A 24,155-nucleotide genomic window follows, 5' to 3' on the forward strand; every position below is an offset into this window, starting at 1 on the left:
AATTCCTCTTCGTTTTTCTCTACATATTTTCCAGTTGAAAACAAACTGAGAAGTCCTTTAAGAATTTATACTCCTTTTGCCATTAACTTAATTAGCTTTTCCATCACTGTGAATGATCAGAGTAACAAAGTGTGAAAAATAAGAAACCATCATTGATGTTAATTAGCACATTTAGATGGGCCAGTTAAAACAGCTTCATAAGTTTAAATTAATTGTAAATGGTTTATGTCTCATTTAAAAAATTTTACACTGCATTTTCTACTGTAAACCAAAAGGGGTTTCTAAGCAAAACCACCTAATATTTTAAAGTTGGTGATGTGAACTAAGGTCACATTAAAAGGAAGCTTGACGGTGGCATGAAAGTCACCCGACTCAGGCAGTATGTCCCCATGGCCATTTACTAGTGGTCCTGGCACAATCCATTATTGATTCACTAACTACATAACAACCTGTTCAAATCAGACTCCATTTAACGAACTGCGAATTTACGCAGAGGCCATTTTAAATGGGTCACCCCATTTAGGATTAGTGGATCTCAAATTATTAACCAAATATCACTCCATTTCAGAGTAAAATATTCCATCAGTGGTTTGATTTATCGGCTCTTCTGTGGCCACTTAGCAGTGCCCAGAGAACAGGGCTGTGAAAGTCTTGACTAAGAAATCCCTTGTATGTGTGAGCATGCATCAGATCACCAAGGCAGGGTGTTGTCATTTACATACCTGTTATCAATACAGTGCTTGGATACATTCCAGGAACTTTACAATAATGTGGAAAGTGATGATGAATTTGAGAAATGAAGAATGAAGTTACTTGTGTTTTAATTGGCCCTGAGACAATGGTAGAGTTGTAATGCTCTTTGGGTAATTATTGATGGCCTTCTATTGTTTATGCCTTTCTTAAAAAGTTTAAGAAGAACATAACCTCATTAAATTTGTTATGCTTTATTTGGACCAGTCACATGAAATGTCTCTCTAGAATTGACCTTAAAGTTGTTTCCAGAATCGTAAACTCAAGTCCAAAGCATAGTGATATTTGCGGACTTCACACCCAAACCCCTGCCACAGCCTTCTCTTCCCAAGTTGTTCATGCTGCCAGGCAGCTACTGATTTTCTTATTACTGACTTGGCCTTAGAATTATCTAAAGGTGTCTCTGGCATTTCCAGAAATAGCGTGGTGTTATCTGACCAACAATTATTTATTAGCAAAGAAAGTCAGAGGATGAAAATCCAGCCCCTCCTCAATCGCCCCTGAAACGTGGGGTTTCTGCAGGGCTGCAGAGTATCAACAGGTGCTCTTTTAACCCAGTGGTGGAGATGTTCAAAGTTAGAAAGGCTGCTCTCAGGATTGGGGCTGTTCAAATTAGGGGTTTTCCTCAAAGTCAGTCTACAGTGGCAATACTGGATTGCAGTTAAAGCTTCTCAAAATGCTGCATTTTAGTAACCCTTGAAGGAAACAGATCCTTTAAGAAAGGCGCACCATTTATTTATATTTATTTTCGGAGTGATTAGGGTTGGTTTCTGTCTACCTACCCCCACCCCCACCCCATTTGGGTAACATAACGAATCTGATTAGAAATTGTTTTACGGGGATGGGGAAACCATTGCCCATTCTGACTGAAGCCAGTGTGGTGCCCGCTAGAACCCCAGCTGTCTGCTACCATAGCCCTGGTGTCAGAAAGTACTTAATGGACAAAGTGTGGCCTAGAGCACCCCCCAACTTGCTGGGGTCCCCCAAACATAGTCTTTTTCTGTTGAGCCTTTATGTGGGGACAGATCAATTGCATTTGAGGAAGCAAAAGAAAATGAATATTAAGTCCTGGTACCTCAGGGTAGGTCTTTACCTGTGGACAGCCGTTGTGCATGGGACTGTCAAGCCCACTCAGGAGAGGAGCAATGCACAGATTTACTGTTAGTTCTCCAATGCACCTACTGATCTTTCCCAAGATTGTAACTGAAGACTACTCTCATTTTGTTAGTTGAGGGGTGGGGGGTGGCTGGCTGCACAGAGTTTGGGTGAGGAAGCAGTGTATGTCTAATTTAATGGATTTATTGCTTTCTCTGCTAATTGCAAGAGCATAATTTATTTGTTTTGACACAAGAGCTTTTAGTGTTTTATCCTAGCTAATGACTTCTTATGGGTAATAAAACCCTTCCAACTTTAAAAAAAAAAAAAAGGTTAAAGATAAAGAGTAGATACTGTATGATTTACATTTATATAAAATTAAAATCATTCAAAACTAATATATGGGGTTAGCAACCAGGATATCATTACCTTCTGGGGGAATGGTAACTAGATGGGCTCAAGATGGGCCCTCTGGGATTCTGTTAGTTATTCCATTCCTTGATCTGAGTTCTGGTTACACTTTTTGAAAATTTAGAGTGCTATATTATTCATACACTTTTCAATAAAATTTACAACAAAACAAAAAAGTGCACAGAAAAACATAATACAAGATAGAAAAATTAAGATAGCCTTTGAATGAGGTGATTGGGAAACTGTTGTCTAATTTGGGCCCACAAGGAAAGTAGGATGTCAACATTATTCTCTATACTGTGGAGAGCCCCTGGATAGTTTTGATCAGGGGCATGACATGATCAAAGGAGCATTTTTGGGTAGTTAATTTAGGAGTGTGAGGAGAATAAGAAGGGATTAACTGCAGAGATAGTAATCCAGGTAAGCAATATTAAGGGCCTGAACACAAAGATAGAAGATGGATGCAAGGGATATAGTGGATCTAGGATCCAAAGTGTTTCAGAGACTCAACAGTTGGAGTTAAAAAGAGAGAGGACTCAAAGGTAAGATTGATATTTCATGCCTGGGTAAGACTTCCACTAATATCCAGTAGTGTAGTTTTCTATTTTCTTATCTCTCCAAAATACAACGTTTCTCATTATTCCCAGATGTCTAATCATGTGCCTGGCACAAAGAAGTTGCTAAGAGATTGTTATCTGGGCTTGAGGGTAAAAAGGATCCATGGGTAATAAAGATGCATCTCCATGTCCCCTGCCCAGGTGACCTTTATGGAGCCACATAACCCTCACCCAGGTTTTGCTCTAGCCAGATTGCTGGAGAGAAGGAAGCCACGTCCGGCTCCTGGCCATGGCAGGTCAGCCTGCAAATTGCCACCCAGCATTTCTGTGGAGGAACCATCATCAGGAAGACTTTAGTAATCACTGCTGCTCACTGCTTCATCAATAGGTAAGTAAACCTGGAGAATGGAATGAGGTGGGGGCTGATGGTTTAAGTTGGTTGATCATTAATCTTTCAGCCACCACTTCTGACCATCAGGGTCTCCTGTGAGTTACCATTCACTTCCCCATTCACCACCATCATGAAGAAACCATATTCCCAAGCAGACCTTGAGTTCTCTGAGTGTTCAGTCAAGCTCTGCCCCATCACACTGCTCCCTGGCTTGGTGAGCACTAGGCTGAGACCATAGTATTTTTCTTTTCTCAATGTGTCAGTGGACTGATGAGGTAAAATGCACAGTAACTTCAGACAGGGGTTACTTCCTGAGAGATGATGACATTTAAGGCAGACAGCAATCCTGCTGGCATAAAAAACTTACTAAAACAACCAATGGAATATAAAATTAAAGGAAAACCACCACTGACTGGCTTTAGAAAATAGGTAAGCGTACTCTTCAAATACCACAAAAATGAGGGAATTTTACTAGATATGCAGGTGGCACCAGACTGAAGGCAGCCGTTTGGGTGCTGTTCACAACCCCCCTTTCTGAGAAAATGGTGTGGTGTCAAATTGCATAAAGAAGACTTAATAGAACTGTCCAGCACTCCTTTACTTAGAGGAGAAAGGATTGGAATTTTTTTCAACAACCTGAACCTAGTGGGATATATCTATAAAGTAGTTTTATATTTTTCCAACCATGCTCTGCCAAACCTCACTTTCCCATCCCTAAATGAATTCTTGGAGATCCTACAGCCTGAACTCCAAAGGTAAATTTACCATGAAATCTCCTGCTGACAGAGTATAAGCACAGGCCCCATCCAAGGCTCTGAAACCAATTTTGTAATAATAATCTTGCATTCTTTTTTTTTTAAAGAAAGCCTCTAAAAGTGCATAAGCTTAGGGCTGCACAAAACCTGAATCCCATTCTGATAATACCTTTCAAATAAAATTCATACACATGCAAAACTAAATAATATATTGTTTGACACATAGAGATATGGTAAAATTTTAAAGCAAAGCAAAGAATGATAAATACAAAAATCCAGATAACCAAGTGGGGGATGCACTCAAGCAGGGGCACAAAGAAACTTCAGAGGTATTGGTAATGTTCTGTTCCTTAATATGGAGGTGAGCCTATGGATGTTCTTCTTAATTTACATATATGTCATATATATGTCATATATGTCATCTTTTATATGTATGGTATATTACATTGCTTAAAAAATTCAAAAGCAACAACCAAATCAAAGGTAATGGTGTTCTCATTTAAGGTAGAACAAGCGAGTATACTATCATCGGTATTGTCTAATATTTTTTAACATTGCTTTAGCAGTTTTAGGCAATGCTACAGTTGGATAATAATACGATTGCATAAGGGGAAATCAAAAAATTAAAAATACATTGGAACAAATAAGATGTTCTGTCATGTGGTCAGTTTCAAAAGAAAAACAAAAAATTATCAGCCATATACATGTAGAGAGTTAACTGAGCCAGTAGCACAGACTGCCTGGGTTTGAGCCCTTTTTCTAAAACCATGGGTGAGTAACTTAATCTCTCTGTCATCTGTTTCCTCATTTGTAAAATGGGTATAACAATGTTGTAAAGATTGCTAATGTATGGGAAACACTTAAAACAGAGCCTGAGAGTACACGTTTTAAGTGTTTTCTGTTGTTAAATGTAATGGAACAAAAATCCAATTCAAAACAGAGAAAAGTTATTGGTAATATACTTCATAAGAAATTACCAAGATCATTATGAGATTGAAACTTTATTAATAAATAAAAAGAATTTGGGAAAAAAAATGGTAAGTTCTACATTTTCATAAATGGAAAAATTTTGTGACTATGCCAAAGTATCCCCCATAAATTTGTAAGTTTAAATCAAAATTCCAAATGGAGTTTTAAAGAATCTTACAGAAATAAATCCAATGTTATCCAGGAAATCTAGATAACTGTTTCCAAGAAATTAATAAAAATAATAAGTGGAAGGCCTGTACTACCAGATACATCGTTACACTACAACCCTAAAAGTAGTATAGTATTTACAACAGAATAGACAGATTAATGTAACAGAATAGAAATCCCAATAAGATTCAAGAGTATATTTGAATGATAAAAATTGACTCAAAAAAAAAAAAATTAAGTCGGATCATTACCTCATCCTGCATATCAAAATTAATCTTAAAGTAAATAGCTCCAATTTTTAAGAAAGTCATAGAGGGAGCAGAAAAAAAAGATACAAAACTTAAAATAAATCTGAGGAATGGAAATTTTCAAACCCTAATATCAAAACAAGATTTTACCTTTTTCTTAACCTCAGTTCTTTTAAACTTTGGATTTCAATCATGCCTGATGGACTGGGGTCCCCATGATGGTAGCCAGATTACAGTGAGGACAACTGGGGACTCCTGAGAGGGATCTGCTAGAAATGATTTTTTGAAAAAAGTCTTTCCTGCAGAGAAATTATGACAGCAGGTTTGGGAAGTGTTGCTTCTGGGTTAACTATGTGGCTAAATCTGAACTTGCAAATCCATTAAATTTGACTGATGTGTTTTCTCTTGGCTATATAGTTGAATTAAGAGATCTAAATCACTAAATGCTGTATCACTCTGGGCCTCAAGCTACCTTGTTGTGATACCCCCTCTTCCACCCAACGAAATATACAGAAAGAACACCCTAGTTCTCATTTTGCAAGAATCACAATATGGGGCCCGTGACACCAGTATCAAAGTTTGGTTGCGTTCTAGCTCAACTAGCTTGGAAGAATGACCTAGCACTACTGGCATTAGGGCACAGATCTGGTTTAACTGGAGTAGACTCTACATCAGTAAAAACAGAGTGTCAGCTTGGAATGGGACTTCAGCAGAGCTGTCACAGCAGAAGTTTAGAGTCACAAACTAAACCACCTAGTATAAAATGTATATGGGCTGGACTGTGTAACATTCTTGGACTTACTGCTGAATACACATACACAGATATTGGCATTGCGGATCAGTATAACATTCCAATTCCAGTAAATCAGGATTTATTGGGTTCAAGCTACATCCACACCCTAAGTTATTCCAGGGGTGAGAAAAGCAAAAGCTACAGGTCAGAGTTCAAGTTCATGCAGTGTGTCTCTGAAGTGGTGGGGCCTGATGGGGCCAAATCTTCAGTATTTTCACTGTGTCCTCAACGGTGACCAGGACTGGTTTGGATCACAGAAAAGCACAAAAGAGATAAAAACAGAAGTCACCTGCTCTCCCAGCAAATGGCTGTTTCTAACTTCTTAGTATAAAGCCTACCAGCATTGTTTTGGTAGCCCTAGTGTGTCAGGCTTCACAAGCCAACAAGTAGATAGGCAGTGGGGGAGATGTTTATTCAGAAATTGACATAGGCCATTTTAATAAATACAAATAAAAACAAATAATCCACTGGTAATATCTTTCCATGTGGATTACTAGAATACCCCTGAACCAAGGTAGAGGAAGCCAGGGTCTTGTCCTGGTGCGCAGATCTGATTTTATTTTGGAAAAATAACTACATATGCTTGAGTTTCAGATTCCTCAACTGCAAATAAGAATAGAAACGCCTATTCTGTCAATTTCACAGGATTGCTGTGAGGATCTAGAGCCTAAAGGGCACAAGAGAGCTTTGTAAATTATAAAGTGCCATACAAATATGATACTTTGTCAGTAGCAGTAAAAATACTGGTTATGGCTATACAAACTAAACACCAGGAAATATGTCAGCAGTTTACACACACTATCTCCTTTGATCTTTGCAACAAATCTATTAACTAAGTCATAGTATTATATGCACTCACAAAGGGAAAAATAAACTTTAGAAAGGTCAGTTTCATAAGAATCCTATGCTCAGTGAGGTAAGGACCTCAACAGAGGTTAGAGCACTTAAGTTTGGAATAATTTGAATGAATACTAAAGAAAGGGAAGGGTAGCAGATGGGGAAATAGTAGTTGCTGTTCTGCATATACTAATGAAGAATTTAAAAGCTCCTATTAATCAACATAAAATAAAAGAACTAAGAAATATGATAAAATGCATGAACAAGCACTTCACAGAAGAGGAAACATAGAGGACAAATAAACAAATTTAAAAAATAATGAGATGCAACTAAATTAGCAAGAATTTAAAAGTTGGTCAGTTTCAAGTGTTGGGAACATGTGGAACAAGCAGCACTTTTAAAACAACTGATAAGAGTGTGAATTGTTTTAACTGTTTTCGTAAACAATTTGCATTTTTTTAGCAAAGATGAAGATACAATAAGATGTAGCAATTCTGTTCCTAGACCCTAGAGAAACTCTGGCACACATGCATCAGAAGATATGTCTCGGGATGATAACAATCTGCTTTAATAGCAAAAACCAGAAAACAACCCAAACATCCATTCACAGGAGATGGATTTTTTAAAATTATGGTATTTTCTCCCAATGGAATACCACACATCAGTGAATATTAAGGTATCTCATGGAGCTGCTGGCATCAACATGGATGAATTTTGCAAACATAAGGAGTGAAAAAAATAAGTCACAGAAGAATATGAATAATATATTCCACTTACATAACATTTAAAAGAATGCTAACTGAGGCAGGATCCAAGATGGCAGATTAGGAGAGACAGAGCAAAATTCTCTTCCATGAAAAACACTAGATAAAAGACAGAAAGTGCTCCAGAGTAACAGCTCCAGGGGGTTCCACTGGCTGGGCACATCCACAGTGGTTGTGCCCTTGGAGAAACTGAGAGACTGCATTCGGAAACATGTAAGCATTTGTGGCTGCTGGGGAAATAACAGCCAAGCCCCGCCATGGTGGGGAGAAACCTAGAGACAGTGTTTGGAGGCGGGTTAGTTTAAAAATGTGGAAAGCGGCCGCAGAGCCGGCAGCGAGAACGACAGTCGAGCGCGGCGGGGAATGCCTTCCATGCCCTGGGCACCTGCCTCAGTAACTAGTGGGTGATAGCCCTTCGCATACCTGCAGCTAAGAGCCCCTGAGACAGGAACAGGCCACTGCAGCAGGCGGAGTACCACAGAAGTGGGAAGTTCTCATGCCCCACACTGCCATCTTTTCAGCAGATTGGGAGTCGCCCCTTCGCAGCACCTCAGCCAAGAGCTTCCTTAGGGATTCCACAGGTCTGTGATGGGCCACACTCCTCCTCCGCGGAAGCCCATAGAGTGCACAGCCTAGAGGCAGGGGTCCCACATGGAAGTGCTAAGAGCCCTACACAAATCCCAGGGACTTGTGGGCCCATGGTACAGAGGGACTGTAGGGAATCTGAGCTGAAGGGTTAGACGTGAGATTCAGCCCCAGGGGATTCCAGCCACAGCCACAGGAACGGCTTGGAGTACTGGGTCTTAGAGCCGTCTTCCCTGTCTAACTGTACAGAGCAAGCCCCCACCATCAGGGCTGTTGGTCCAAACTACACATGAATAATTGGTGCACTGATTGGATCGCCACAAAATTTGGACCCCCCGCTCGCTGCATAGATGAAGTTGGGGAGAACTGGCTTGAGGGTAATAGGTGGCCAGGGGGTGCCATCTGCTGGTAGGTCAGGGAAAGTGCACTCCACCAAGCTGTAGCTCTGTGATATTATACATAATTGTTCAAATAAGTCTGCATATCCTAAAACAACCCTATCAAGATAAGCAAATGCCAAGAGGCCAAAAACAACAGAAAATTTTAAAGCATATGAAGAAACCAGTAGATATGGATAACCCAAATGCCCAAATCAAAAAACCAGAAGAGACACAGAACTTGGAGCAATTAATCAAAGAAGTAATCACAAACACCAATATCATGGCTCCGGAATTAAAGGACATCAAGAAGACCCTAGAAAAGCATAAAGAAGAATTTGCAAGAATAAATAAAAAAAAATAGAGGCTCTTATGTAAATAAAATTAACTTTCATAAATAATAATTTGATAAAATTAAAAAGATTCTTGAAACACATAGCAGATTAGATGACGTGAAAGAACAAGTAAGCTAACCTGAAGATAAGGTTTTGGAGAGTGAAAGCACAAAAGAACGAACGGAGAAAAAAATCGGAAAATTTGAAATGGATGTTAGGGATATGATGAACAACATGAAGTACACAAATATAAGAATCACTGGCATTCCAGAAGGGGAAGAGAAGGGTAAAGGTCTAGGAAGAGTATTCAAAGGCATTGTTGGGGAAAACTTCCCAACCCTTCTAAATGACATAAATACACAAATCGTAGATGTCCAATGAACTCCAAAGAGAATAAATCCAAATAAACCCTGTACAAGACATATTTTCATCAGACTGCCAAATGCTGAAGAGAAGGAGCAAGTCGAGAAAGCAGCAAGAGAGAAGCAATGCTGAGAGAATTTGCTAACAAGAGACCTGCCCTACAAGAAATACTACAGGGAGCCATATCAGGAGAAAAAAAAGAAAGGAGAGAGAGGGCTAGAGAAGGGATAAAACTAAAGAGTTTTAGTGAAGGTACATTTAAAGGAAATAAAGAGAGACAGGAGAAAAATATATCTAACAAATAAAAACCAAAGGATATGATGACTGATTCAAGAACTGCCTTCACAGTAATAACAGTGAATGTGAATGGATTAAACCCCCCAGTTAAAAAATACAGATTAGGAGAAAGGATTAAAAATATGAACCATCAATAGGTTGCTAACAAGACACTCATCTTAGACCCAGAGACACAAAGAAACTGAAAGTGAAATGATGGAAAAAAATATTCCATGCAAGCTTCAGCCAAAAGAAAGCAGGAGTAGCAATATTAATCTCAGATAAAATGGACTTTAAATGCAAGGATGTCCTAAGAGACAAAGGAGGACACTATATACTAATAAAAGGGACAATTCAACAAGAAGAAATAACAATCATAAATGTTAATGCACCCAATCAAGGTGCATCAAAGTACATGAGACAAACATTGGCAAAACTGAAGGAAGCAATAGATGTTTCCACAATTATTGTGGGAGACTTCAATACATCACTCTCTCCTACTGATAGATAAACCAGACAGAGGACCAATAAGGAAACTGAGAACATAAACAATGTGATAAATGAATTAGACTTAACAGACATATATAAAAGATTACATCCCAAATCACCAGGATACAGATTCTTCTCTAGTACTCACAGAACTTTCTCCACAATAGATCATATGCTGGGCCACAAAACAAGCCTCAATAAATTTAAAAAGATTGAAATTATTCAAAGTACATTCTCTGATCACAATGGAATACAATTAGAAGTCAATAACCATGAAAGATTTAGAACATTTACAAATATATGGAGGTTAACAACACAATACTAAACAATCAGTGGGTTAAAGAAGAAATAGCAAGAGAAATTGCTAAATATCTAGAGACGAATGAAAACAAGGACACAACATATCAAAACTTACGGGATGCAGCAAAGGTGGTATTGAGGGGGAAATTTGTAGCTCTAAATGCATACATTAAAAAGGAAGAAAGAGCTAAAATCAAAGAACTAATGGAACAACTGAAGAAGCTAAGAAATGAACAGCAAACCCTAAAACAAGTAGAAGATAAGAAATAACAAGGATTAAAGCAGAAATAAATAAATTAGAGAACAAAAAAACAACAGAGAGTATAAATAAAACCAAAAGTTGGTTCTTAGAGAAGATCAAGATTGACAAACACTTAGCTAGACTGACAAAATAAAAAACAGAGAAGACCCAAATAAACAAAATAATAAATGAGAGGCAACATTGCTGCAGATCCCAAAGAAATTTTAAAAACTATAAGAGGTATTGTGAACAACTCCATGCCAACAAACTGGATACTGTAGAGGAAATGGACAATTCCCTGGAAACAGATGAACAACCTAGACTGACCAGAGAAGAAATAAAAGACCTCAACAAATCAATCACAAGCAAAGAAAGCTTCCCACAAACAAATGCCCAGGGCCAGGTGGCTCCACAGGGGAATTCTACCAAATTTTCCAAAAAGACCTGACACCAATCTTACCTAAACTCTTTCAAAAAATTGAAGAAAATGGAACACTACCTAACTCATCTGATGAAGCTAACATCACTCTAATACCATAACAAGGAAAAGATGCCACAAGAAAGGACAACTACAGGCCAATCTCCCTCATGAATACAGATGCAAAAATTCTCAATAAAACACTTGCAAATCGAATCCAAAGACACATTTAAAAAATCATACACCATGACCAAGTGGGATTCATTCCAGGCATGCAAGGATGGTTTGACATAAGAAAATCAATCAGTGTAATACAATACATTAACAAATCAAAGGGGAAAAATCAAATGATCATCTCAATAGATGCTGAAAAAGCATTCAACAAAATCCAGCATCCTTTTTTTATAAAAACACTTCAAAAGGTAGGAATTAAAGGAAACTTCCTCAATATGATAAAGGGCATATATGAAAAACCCACAGCCAGCATAGTACTCAATAGCAAGAGACTGAAAGCCTTCCCCGTAGGTCAGGGACAAGACAAGGATAGCCACTGTTGCCACTGTTATTCAACATTGTGCTAGAAGTACTAGCCAGAGCAATCCAACAAGACAAAGAAATAAAAGGCACCCAAATTGGAAAGGAAGAAGTAAACTGTCATTATTTGCAGATGATATGATCTTAAATTTGGAAAATCCTGAGAAATCAACCACACAGCTACTTGAGCTAACAAGCAAATTTAGCAAAGTAGCAGGATACAAGATTAATGCATGTAAGTCAATAATGTTCCTATACACCAGAAATGACCTAACTGAAGAGACACTCAAGAAAAAGATTTCATTCTCAATAGTAACTAAAAAAATCAAGTACCTAGGAATAAACTTAACCAAGGTTGTAGAACACTTACATAGAAAACCACATAACTTGACTAAAAGAAATAGAAGGGGATTTAAAAAAGATGGAAAAATATTCTGTGTTCATGAATAGGAAGGCTAATGTCATTAAGATGTCAATTCTACCCAAACTCATCTACAGATTCAATGCAATCCCTATCAAAATTCTAACAACTTACTTCGCAGACTTGGAAAAGCTAGTTATCAAATTTATCTGGAGGGGGAAGATGCCTCAAATTGCTAAAAACATTCTAAAAAAGAAAAACAAAGCGGGAGGACTTACACTCCCTGACTTTGAAGCTTATTATAAAGACACAGTAGCCAAAACAGCATGGTACTGGTACAAAGATAGACATATTGATCAATGGAATCGAATTGAGAATTTGGAGATAGACCCCCAGATCTACGGTCAACTGGTCTTTGATAAGGCCCCCAAAACCACTAAACTGGGACTTAACAGTCTCTTCAACAACCAGGGTTGGGAGAGCTGGATATCCATATCCAAAACAATGAAAGAGGACCTCTACCTCACACCCTATACAAAAATTAACTCAAAGTGGATTAACGACCTTAATATAAGAGACAGTACCATAAAACTCCTGTAAGATAATGCAGGGAAACATCTTCAAGACCTAGTATTAGGAGGTCACTTCTTAGACCTTACACCCAAAGCACAAGCAACAAAAGAAAAAATAGATAAATGGGAACTCCTCAAAATTAGAAGCTTCTGTAACTCAAAGGAAGTTGTCAAAAAGGTAAAGAGGCAGCCAACTCAATGGGAAAAAATACTTGGAAACCATGTATCCGACAAACAACTGATATCTTTCATATATAAAGAAATCCTATAACTCAATAATAATAATACAAACAGCCCAATCATAAAATGGGCAAAACATATGAAAAGGTATTTTTCTGAAGAGGAAATACAAAATGGCTAAAAAAAACACATGAAAAAATGTTCATCTTCACTAGCTATTTGGGAAATGCAAATCAAAACCACAATGAGATACCATCTCACACCAATAAGAATGGCTGCCATTAAACAAACAGGAAACAACAAATGTTGGAGAGGATGTGAAGAAATTGGAACTCTTATTCATTGCTGGTGGGAATGTATAATGATACAGCCACTGTGGAAGACAGTTTGGCAGTTTCTCAGAAAACTAGACATTGAATTACCCTATGATCCAGTAATTCCACTTCTCGGTATATACCCAGAAGATCTGAAAGCAGTGACATGTACAGAAATGTGTACACCTTCCTAGGATTTTTAAACCATAAATTAATACTGAATTTTATTAAATACTTGTTAGCATCTACTGAAATGAATAAATGTTTTTCTCCTTCAACTTATTAATAGATTAACAGATTTCCTATTGGTCCTACATTGTTGAAATGAATCCCACTTGGACATGGTACATTTGTCTCTCAATGTACTGACAGTTTTTGTTTACTAATATTTCACTTAGATTTTTGCAAGAACATCTATTATTGAAAGTGACCCCTGGGGATATCTCCAAGATCCTTTTAGAGGATCTGCGAGGTAAAAACTTATGTTCAAAGTAGTAGTTAAGACATCATCTTCCCTTTTCACTCCCATTCTCTCACAAGTGTCCGTGTTTTCCAATGGCTACATAACACATTACATCTCAGCAAACTGAATGTAAAAAGCAGATAAGAAAATCTAGCTGTTTTCTATTGAGCCAGACATTAAAGAGATTTGCAAAAATATAAAACAAGGCTATGATTCTTAATAAAAATTATGTTTTGGAAAGTGATTTGCATAAATGTTACTTTTGTTAATACCTAATAGTTTCATATGAATTAACAATTTTTTTTTTAATTTCTACTTTAATTTCTAAAATGGTAAATGTCGATAAATATAACTCACATAAAGAAAAGCTCTTTAGGGTTCACAATAATTTTTCAAAATGTAAAGGTATCCTGAAACCAAAAAGTTGTAGAATCGCTGACCTATAGTTTTCTTTTTATCTTCTGTCTTTGTCAGACTTTGGTATCAGTGTTCCTAAAAAGAACTGGGGTGCTTTCCTTCTTTTTTCTAAGCTTTCTATATAATTTATAACATGAAAATAAAAAATAATGATGTCATGCAATTACATATAATAAATATATATTCACTGAAGGCTTGAAGAGAACTTTCAATTTCCTTCACAGTTAATGGTTTATTAGGTTTAAAAATGTCTTCTTTGGTCCATTTTGATCATTTAGTACTAGCCATAACATTCAAAATTTTCTTGTTCGTTGCTTTGAGTTGTACAAAACATTCCCTTATAATTAATACCTTATATTTCTGTGATAGTTTCTCCTTTACATTCCTAATTTTCTGTATTTTTTTAATTCTTTTTTTCTTAAGAGTTTTGCCATTTTATAGGGATTTTGTTTTTACTTCAGAAAGGAGTTAAAAAAATTTTAATGAAACTATTTCCTCCTATCACACCCTATTAAGTAACTTCAGCTGAGCTGGACAGACAGGCTGAACAGGGGCTGGAAACTGCAGCTCTGAGGTATTTCCTGCAGATAACTGCAGAGCTATCATCCGTGCTGCCGTTGGCTTCATTTTCTGAACCTTAGTATCTTTTATTCCCATAAAAGAGAGGACATTCTCTAGTTCCTTGCTGGGCTGCTGGAAGGAACAGCCATTGCTTTCACTACAATAAGCAAGATGGCTGGGCTTGCTTTCCCTCAGACTCCAGAGAACCCAGTCACCTTCTAACCTCACATATTTTAATAGGTTACATTTGAGATTCCATTCCTTTCACTTCCCAGGGAACAGTAAGCAGTTGCCTGGGTGGTAAATGCCGACAATCATGATTTGACCAAAGGTTCCCCTCAGGTAAGAGGCCTCTGAGCCTCCCTCCTCCCCAGCCAGCCCTGGCCCCCAGGATTTCACTGTGATCACCATGACTCTTGAGCCCCACTAGATGGCACAGCTTCCAGTTGTGGCCAGGCTGTGTCATAGATGTTTCTGTCCTGGACTACAGGATTTGGACCAAATTTTCTTTCCTCTTATATAAGCAGAGAATAGGGGAGGCCTCCAGAGGCAATTTTAAGCATCTCTATTGTGTCCATGCCCATAAAAATACAGCCTCACATTAGGAGCCTTCTTCCACCAGACACCTACCCATGAAGAAGATAATGTCTGTAGGCCAGCCTTTCCTTGTTTCCAGTTCCAACAAGACTATAAAACTAGCAATAGTCATTTAACAAACCTGCTCTGAGGCCTGCTCCCTGCCTGGTGCTATGCTGGACACTTGCAACACAGGGATGAATCACATACCATCCCACCTGGTGACTCCAGGTAGAAGCACTTCAAATTGTCTCCTCCTTTAGGGAAGCACACCACACTCCAGGGGCCTCCCCTGTTCACTGGTATGTTTAATGCTCCTTTTGTCTTATCAGAAATGGTCTATCAGGCACATGATAATACACACCACTACTATGGACTACAACTTGGCACTGTTGCAGTTAGCAGACGCACTTCAGATCAATCAGCACGTTCAACCTGCCTGTCTGCCTGAGAGAGGCCAAGGGCCACCAGCTTCCATGGGGCCCATAATCCAGGTCTGTGATCCCACAACTGTCCTTGGTACCTTACATCTCTGCAGCACTTCACAGACTCCAAAAACTTTCTACACCTTCTCTCAGTTCCTTATTGATCTTCTGTCTAGATGTTCTATCCATTATTGAAAGTGGTACATTGAAATCTCTTACTATTAATGTAGAATCATCTGTTTCTCCCTTCAAGTCTGTCAATGTTTGTTGCTTCATATATTTTGGGACTCTGCTATTAGGTGCATATATTTATAATTGTTTTATCTCCTTAATGAATTGAACTCTTTATCATATATGGTGTGCTTCTTTGTCCCTTGTAGCAGTTACTGACATAAAGTTTATTTATCTGATACTAGTATAGCTACCTCAGCTCTTTTTGGGTTACTATTTGCCTGGAATATTTTTTCCATCCTTTCACTTTCAACCTCCACTTGTCTTTGAGTTTAAGAGAAGTCTCTTGTAAACAGCATATAGTTGGGTCATGATTTTTAATTCATTCTGCCAATTTCTGCCTTTTTACTGGAGAGTTTAATATATTTATTCTTTCTTCTGCCATTTCACAATTTAATCTTTGTCTTTGTAAGTCAATTCTTCCATTACTGCCTACTTTCATATTTATTTGATTTTTATAGTGAATCATTTTGAGTTCCTTCTCATTTTCTGCTATATGTTTCTCAGATATTTTCTTTGTGGTTACCATGAGGCTTAAATTTAACATCCTAAATCTACAATAATCACATTTGATTTGATAAAATTTAACTTCAACAGCATACACAAACTATGTTCCTATATCTCTCCATCCCCCCACCTTTTTGTTGTACTTGCTGTAATTATATCTTTACAGATTGTGTGTTAAAACCAAAGATTTATCATTACTTTTTATGTATTTGCATTTTAGAACTGTAAGAAGGAAAAAGTGGAGTTACATACCAAAAATACAATATAATAGTACGGGCACTTATAATTACCCATATGATTACCTTTACCCTAGATCTTTATTTCTTTATGCCATTCCAGTCTACTCTCTAGTGTCCTTTACTTTCCATCTGAAAAACTCCCTTTAGCATTGCTAGTAGGGTAGATCTAGTGATGATGAATTCCCTCAGCTTTTGTATATCTGGGAATATCTTAATTTCTCAATCTTACTCAGCCTGAATCATTTCAATTGTCATATCTTCAGGTTCACCAATTCTTTCTTCTTGCCAGCTCCAATTTTCTGCTTAAACCATCCAAGGAATTTTTAATTTCAGTTATTTGGTCTTCAACTCCAGTATTTCCATTCAGTTCGTTTTTATAATATCTATCTCTTTATTGAGATTCTCATTTTGTTCATTCATCATTTTCCTGATATCCTTCAGTTCTTTCTCCATGTTTTCCTTTATCTCTTTGAGCATACTGAAGATCATATTTTAAAAATCTGTTAGGTATGTCCAAAGCCTGGTCTTCTTCATTGATGTTTCTGGATTTTTATCTTGTTCCTTTGGATGGGTCATCATCCCACTTCTTTGTCTTGTAATCTTTTGTCGTTTATTGTACATTTTAATATTTCAATGTGTTAACTCTGGAATTTAGTCCATAAGCTCTGAATTCCTTAAGTCTGTATCCAGCTAGCAATATGACAAAGATTTCGTTGAATGCCAGGAGCTAACCAAAACAACCAAATGCAAAAAAAAAAAAAAAAAAAAAAAAAAATGCCATTCATTGTCTTTGCAAATTGGTTCTGTGTTGGCTGGGGCTGTCCTTCAGAGTTTAGCCCTCCTACCAAGAAGATCAGCCTGAGGCAAAAGCACAGGATCCTCTTCAGATTTTCATCTGAGCATGTGTTCTGTCCTAAGCATGCATGCTCATGGCCTTAGGAATTCCTCTGGGATTGGAATGCCCTAGTACTCTCTTTGAACTAGGCTTCTCCCCACTCCCAGGTGCTCTATTCTAGGTCTTAAAACCAGTAATGTTTTTCCTCAGGCCACTTTGGTTTAATTGTCTCTTATACTGCTTTAGCTGTAAACAAGCTGTTTCTGCCTGCAGGGCAAGTTCTGGGATGGCAAGTCAGAGAAAAGAGTCCCGGTTCAGTCCTTCAGGCTGCCATCTGATAGACTGGCACCAACATACAGACACATCAGTATGCCATAGGAGTCACTCTGCTTCCTCTGAGACAGATCCTGGGACCCACAATGAGAACACAGGCTGGTTCCACACCATGCCAGGGAGAGGGTGGAGGAATGGCCAGCAAGGGTGCCAGAAGATTCTTCTACCATTTTAAAATTGCATTTTCTTGATTTGGTACTCACCCTGTTACTGCAACCCTCTAACTGTTTTTCTAGAACCCTGAGAAATATGGTTTTGCCAGTTTTTGCTAGTTGTTCAAATATTCTATGGGGAACTGGAACCCTGGAGTGTCTTACACTGCTCTCTGAGTCAAATGGAAGTCTCCCGGTCCTTTTCACATTGTCGCTGTTGTGTAAAAAGGTAAGGATACTTATCCCCATTTTGAAAAATAAAAAGAAACTGAGGCTTATAAAGCTGAAATAACACAGTCACAGAACTGCAAAATGAGGTAGATTTTATATTAGATTCAGTTAAAGCACAATCATCTTTCTTACTGCCCCATCTAAGAAAGTGAACCACTAATTCTACACCACTCTCTGATGCTCTATTACCCTTCCTGACTCTATCAGCACACCAATGATTGATCATTTGATTCATTCATTCTTTCATATAGTCATGTAGCAAATCATCATTGAGCACCATCTTCTTGCCAGATACTCTATTAATCTCTGGGGACTCAAAAGTAAATAAAACCTAATCTCCAATTTCTAGCATAATATTTGAGGCCTGTATGCAACCCACCATAGTATGGGTTATAAATGCTGTAATAGACTTCAGCAGAAAGCATACAGGGAACATAGAGAAGAGAGGAATTCATTGCCTAGGAAAGTCAGAGAAGGCTTCACTAGGAATAGACTTTTAACTTGGATCTTAAAAGAATCAGAAGTATTTCAAGTAGTCTAAGAAGGAAAAACATCTAAGCAGAGGAACTGACTGTGCTCAATGTCAGAAACACTAAACAGAGGGACATTCAGGGAAGATGGAACAATTCTGTGTGGCTGGTGCTTTGAAGACATGAAGTGAGAGAACTGAGGAGAGATTATTTTAAAATATAGCCTGGGGCACAGCTGTGAAGGACCTTATTTTGGTGGTTCCAAGGTTTGACTCTACCCTGTAGTCAAGGTGGTCGGAACTACTGCAGTTTGAGTGCAGAGGAGAAACAATCAGATCTGCACTAAAGAAAAAGTAATCTGGCAGAAGTAAAGAGGATGGATGAGCAGAGGGAGAGAGTGGAGGCAAGAAACTGTTGAGACACATAGATGTAAGAGTCTAAATATATTTTATAAGCACTAAGAGAGTGGCAATGGAGAAGAAATAGGTTCAAGAAATTTCTTTCACAGAATCAAGATTTGGTGATCAGTTATGTTTGTGAATGGAGGAAAGAAAACACTTAAAAAAATGACTCTCAGGTACATAACTTGAGTGATTGCTTAGATAAAATCTAATAAAAACAATAATTAGAATTTATTTACTCTGGGCCAGGCCCTTTATACGTATTATGTCATATACTCCTCTTAGTAACCCTGAGAAATAGGTACTATTAATAATCCTAATTTTACTGTTGAAAAAACTAAAGTTCAAAGATCAAATACTTTGCTCAAGGGCACATGCAAATAAGTGGCTTAACTGGGATTCAAACCCAGGACTGTCCAGCCCAGTGCCCCTAGCCCGCTATACTATACTGCCTCTATTTCTACCTTGGGTCAAAGAGATCACAGGAGCAGCTTTTGGTAAGCATATGTAAGTGAACATGAATTCAGTTTGTACCCGTTAATTTTTTACATGCCTGTGGAATTTCCAGCTAGATTCTAAAGCTTAAGAATGCAGCTTGGGATTGGGGGATTTGGGAGGTAGCAGATAAGGGTGAGGATTGCAGCCCTGAGGAAAGGCATTTTTAGGGGTAAAGGAGAAAAGAGAGGAGAGAAGAAACTCAAGAAAGGCACTGAAAAGAACAAGAGGAAGGGTAGGAGAAGAACCAGGGCAGAGCATGGAAGCTGGGAGGAGAGAGTTTATGTTTCAAGAAGAAAGTGGTCAACAATGTAAGATACCAAACAAAATCTAATAATATAAGAAATGGAAAAGAGGCCTTTGGATTTGGCAACTGGAAGTCATGGTGCCCTCAACAAGTCAGGATTCCAGGTCTAACTGGTAAAGATGAAGAGTGAATGGAAAGTGAGAAATATGCAACAACAGAGATAGATTTCACTTTCACAAAGAATGGTCCCCCATACAGTATGGAGCCTCCTGGCTCTGTTGCATGACATGCTTGGGCTTCAAGAGTAACAGAAGTAGACGTTGCTATACACATGATCTCAATTACAATTTATTTCTTAGCTTTAGCTTTTAAGGGAACTATATTTTCTTGAAATCGTGCACTAGGCTACTTCTTCTTATTCCCATAATCATCACTTTTTAGAAATGTTTTGGATAATATACTTTTCTTTGGCAGTGTGCACAGAAATTTTACATGCCCTTTAAGGCACACAGTAGATTGCCCTTTCCTTACAAAACACTTTTGTCTATATGGATAACATGTCTGAAAATATATTCTGCCCTGTTCTCCGTCTTAATTGACTTTAACAAAAGATATTCATTGCCTTCAAGGTGGAGAGAAGTCCAACAAACTGCAGCAGTTAAGATTCCTATTCTTGACTCTAAAGCATGCCAAGAATATTACAAATCCTTCTCTCCAGGGATGCCCCAGAGAATAATGTGTGCTGGCTTCCGTTCTGAAGGAGAAAAGGATTACTGCTGGGTGAGCTCTTCAATCCCATTCCTCTCCTCTCCCACAATGGTCTTGAGGGATAGGGAAGCTGATAGCCTGTGGGAAAGGTTCTGGTTGGCACCAGATGACAAGAAGGCCTCTGGGTGGAGCTGCTAGAATCTTCAATATCCACAGAGTCCTACTATGGACAATTTTAAGGACCTTCTTTTTCTTTTTTTTTTTTTTTAAATTCAGTTTTACTGAAATACATTCACACACCATACAGTTATCCATGGTATACAATCAACTGTCCACAGTATGATCACATAGTTATGTGTTCATCACCACAATCTATCTCTGAACATTTTCCTTACATCAGAAAGAACCAGAACAAGAATAAAAAATAAAAGTGAAAAAAGAACACCCAAATCATCCCCCCATCCCACCCCATTTGTCCTTTAGTTTTTATCCCCATTTTTCTACTCATCCATACACTAGATAAAGGGGGTGCGATCCACAATGTCTTCACAATCACACTGTCACCCCTTGTAATCTACATTATTATACAATTGTCTTCAGGAGTCCAGACTGCTGGATTGGAGTTTGGTAGTTTCAGGTATTTACTTCTAGCTATTCCAATACATTAAAACCTAAGAGGTGTTATCTATATAGTGCATAAGAATGTCCACTGAAGTCTCTCAGCCACTGAATATTTCGTCTCATTTTGCATCCCCCTTTTGGTCAAGAAGATACTCTCAGTCCCACATTGCCGGGTCCACATTCATCCCCAGGAGCCATATTCTGTATTGACAGGGAGATTTACACCCCTGGGAGTCGGGTCCCACGTAGGGGGGAGGGCAGCGAGTTCACCTGTCGAGGTGGCTCAGTTAGAGAGAGAGAGGGCCACATCTGAGCAACAAAGAGGTACTCAGGGGGAGACTCTTAGGCACAATTATATGCAAGTTTAGCCTCTCATTTGCAGTAATGAGCTTCATAAGGGCAAGTCCCATGATTGAGGGCTCAGCACATCAAACCGCCAGTCCCAATGTTTGTGACATCAACACCAGTCCAGGTGAGGAAGTCCAACAGTTCCGCACCTTCCCCAGGTCCTTGGGGCTGGGGTGGGGGGAAGCTGTAAATATATTTTTTATTTATCTGCCCAAATTACTCTGGGATGTGTCACTATTTCACTCCAGCCTATACTAACCTACTGTATCTCACTTTAAGGACTTTCTTTTGAGAATAGAATAGTTCTTTCTAAAGAAGCCTCCTGTGGATTTCTAGAAATTTTCTACTCCTGGATAGGAAGTAAGAGTAAGAGTACTCCTGTAATATTTTCAGGATTTTGGTTTCCTTTCTCCCTGCCTCCAGAACTAGTCACTCTTGGTTGTGATTCTATAAGATCCATCTCATCTTATTTTTTACTGCTCCTCAACCCTCACCACACACATTAAGATAAAGTTAATTAAGTTAAATTAACAGACAAAATATGTCACAAGATTAAATCTACAGCTTTTACATCAAGGCTGATACACAAATCCCTAACACTTAGCAGGGGTCCTTGCCAGTTTAACGGGAGACAGCTCTGGCATGCTCATCTGCTTCAAGTGTCCAACCCCTCTGGATCCCAGCAGAAAGATCCCCCTGCCTGTCCCAGCACCTCTTTCTCTTCCTTTTTCTGGTTCATCACCAACTGGTCCTGTTTTTCTCCCTTCATCCCAAATGGAGTAACCCAAGCATCTGAGGAGAGCCTGTATATGTCACTGTGGTAAGCATTTAGTACTGCTGCTTAGCCCAGGCTTCTTATATTCCCTGAGCATGACTTGGGAAGACCCTTCATCTGTCCCCTGGAAGGTTCTACATGCTATGGCATCTTTGAGAAAGCCAGGTGGAGCCTGGGCTTTGTACCCTTCCACCACCCAGGCATATACATGAGTATCAGTGCCTTCACTAACTGGATCAACGTGTACATCCAAGAAAATGAAACCTCAAAACAACAAGCTTTCTGAGTTGATGAAACTCCTCCCCATAATGTTCTCCACAAGGCAGCACTGGCCCATCTCCCCACAGGTCTCAAAGGAAGCTGTGAAGACTTCCTTCTTGAGAGATGCCACCCAGAACTCATCTCCTTTCATGTTAGTAATGACATACAATACTTTGCAGCTTGGGACCCTATTCAGTCTAGACAAATACATTTGCAGGGATGAGAATGTTTCTTTCTCTTTGTTGTTTAAATAATATTTAACATGTGTATTAGTATTTGCTTGTCATGAGGGAATGGAAACTAACTTATAGTAAGTGGTAATTACTATTATGTGTACTTTACATTCATTTTTTAATCAAAACTTCTGTAAGAATAATAGCTTTTGTAACTTATATGTTAGGCTCTATTCTAAACATTCTAAATAAATTAAATGATATAATCCATATAGCCCTAAGAAATAAGCATCGTCATCATCATCCCATTTTAAAGATGGAGAAACAGAGACATGGATATGTTCAGAAATGTCCCCCAGCTCAAGTAGTCTGTAAACTAGTGAAGCAGGGATTTGAATTAGGCAGTCTTATGCCAGACACCTGCACAGTGCTGTCCTGCCTCTCAGGTAGGCATATTTGGTATAATTACCTCCAATCTACAGAGAATGAAACTGAGTGTCAGTATGGTTAGAGCATACAGCGGACCTCTGTCTGAGAAATTCTGTTAGCATGGTGGTCGGATCTGCAGAGTACTACACCCTAAATAATGTGATTAGACTTAAATGTTCCCTAATATACTTAGTCATGTATTTATCCATGTCTTGGCTTGTAATCAGCCTAGCCCCAGTGACTACACATATTAGGCACTGAATAAATTGAAGGCTAGTTTCATTCATTATGCTCTAATATATGTTTATATGAATTTTCCCCTAGACACCATTAACACAAAGAATAGACATTCTAATTTCCTTACAATAGTGCATTTCATTTATTCAACAAATATTTTTAAATCCTCCCATGTGTCAGGCATTGTTCTAGGCACAAGGGATACTGAAGTGAGAAAAAAAATAGACAAAAATCTAGTGAGAATGGGGAGATAGATAATAAGCAAAAAAGGTATAATATATAGTGTACCAGCTGATGATAAATGATACTGAGGAAAATAAAGCAGAAATGGGGAATAGAGAATACTGGCTAAGGGGTTATTTGCAATTTTTTAAAAAGTATGGTAAAGGAAGAGCTGATGAGGTGACATCTGGGAAAAGACCTGAAAAGGGTGACGGTGAAGGCTGCAAATACCTGAGGGTTAAAGCAATACAGGCTCAGAGAACAAAAAGACCTGAGGTGGGAGCATGCCTGACATGTAAAAAACCAGCAAGACAGTCTGTATATCTGGAGAGATGTGAGCATGGGAGAGATCAGAGAAGTTAGATGGGGAAGGCAGCCTGTGTAGGACCTTACAATTTTATTCCAAGTAAGATTAAAAGGCATTAAGTGGACTAACAGGACCTATGTACATTTTAACAAGATCACTTGTGCTACTGTTTTGAAATTAGACTGTGAAGAGGGGACAAGGGAGGAAGCAAGGAGATAAGCTAGGAGGCTATTGCAATAATCAAGGCAAGAGACTGAGATCTGAATGGTGGCAGTGGGATTGGTGAGCAATCAGATTCTGGATATACATTGAAATAAGAGCCAACAGGTTTTCTAGATGGATTGGATATGAGGTGTGAAAGAGAGAAGTAAAAAATGACCCCAATGTTCATGAATTGGAGACTTATTA

This window comes from Choloepus didactylus, chromosome 6 (genome assembly GCF_015220235.1).
Source record: "Choloepus didactylus isolate mChoDid1 chromosome 6, mChoDid1.pri, whole genome shotgun sequence".
In the NCBI taxonomy this organism is placed as follows: Eukaryota; Metazoa; Chordata; class Mammalia; order Pilosa; family Megalonychidae; genus Choloepus; species Choloepus didactylus.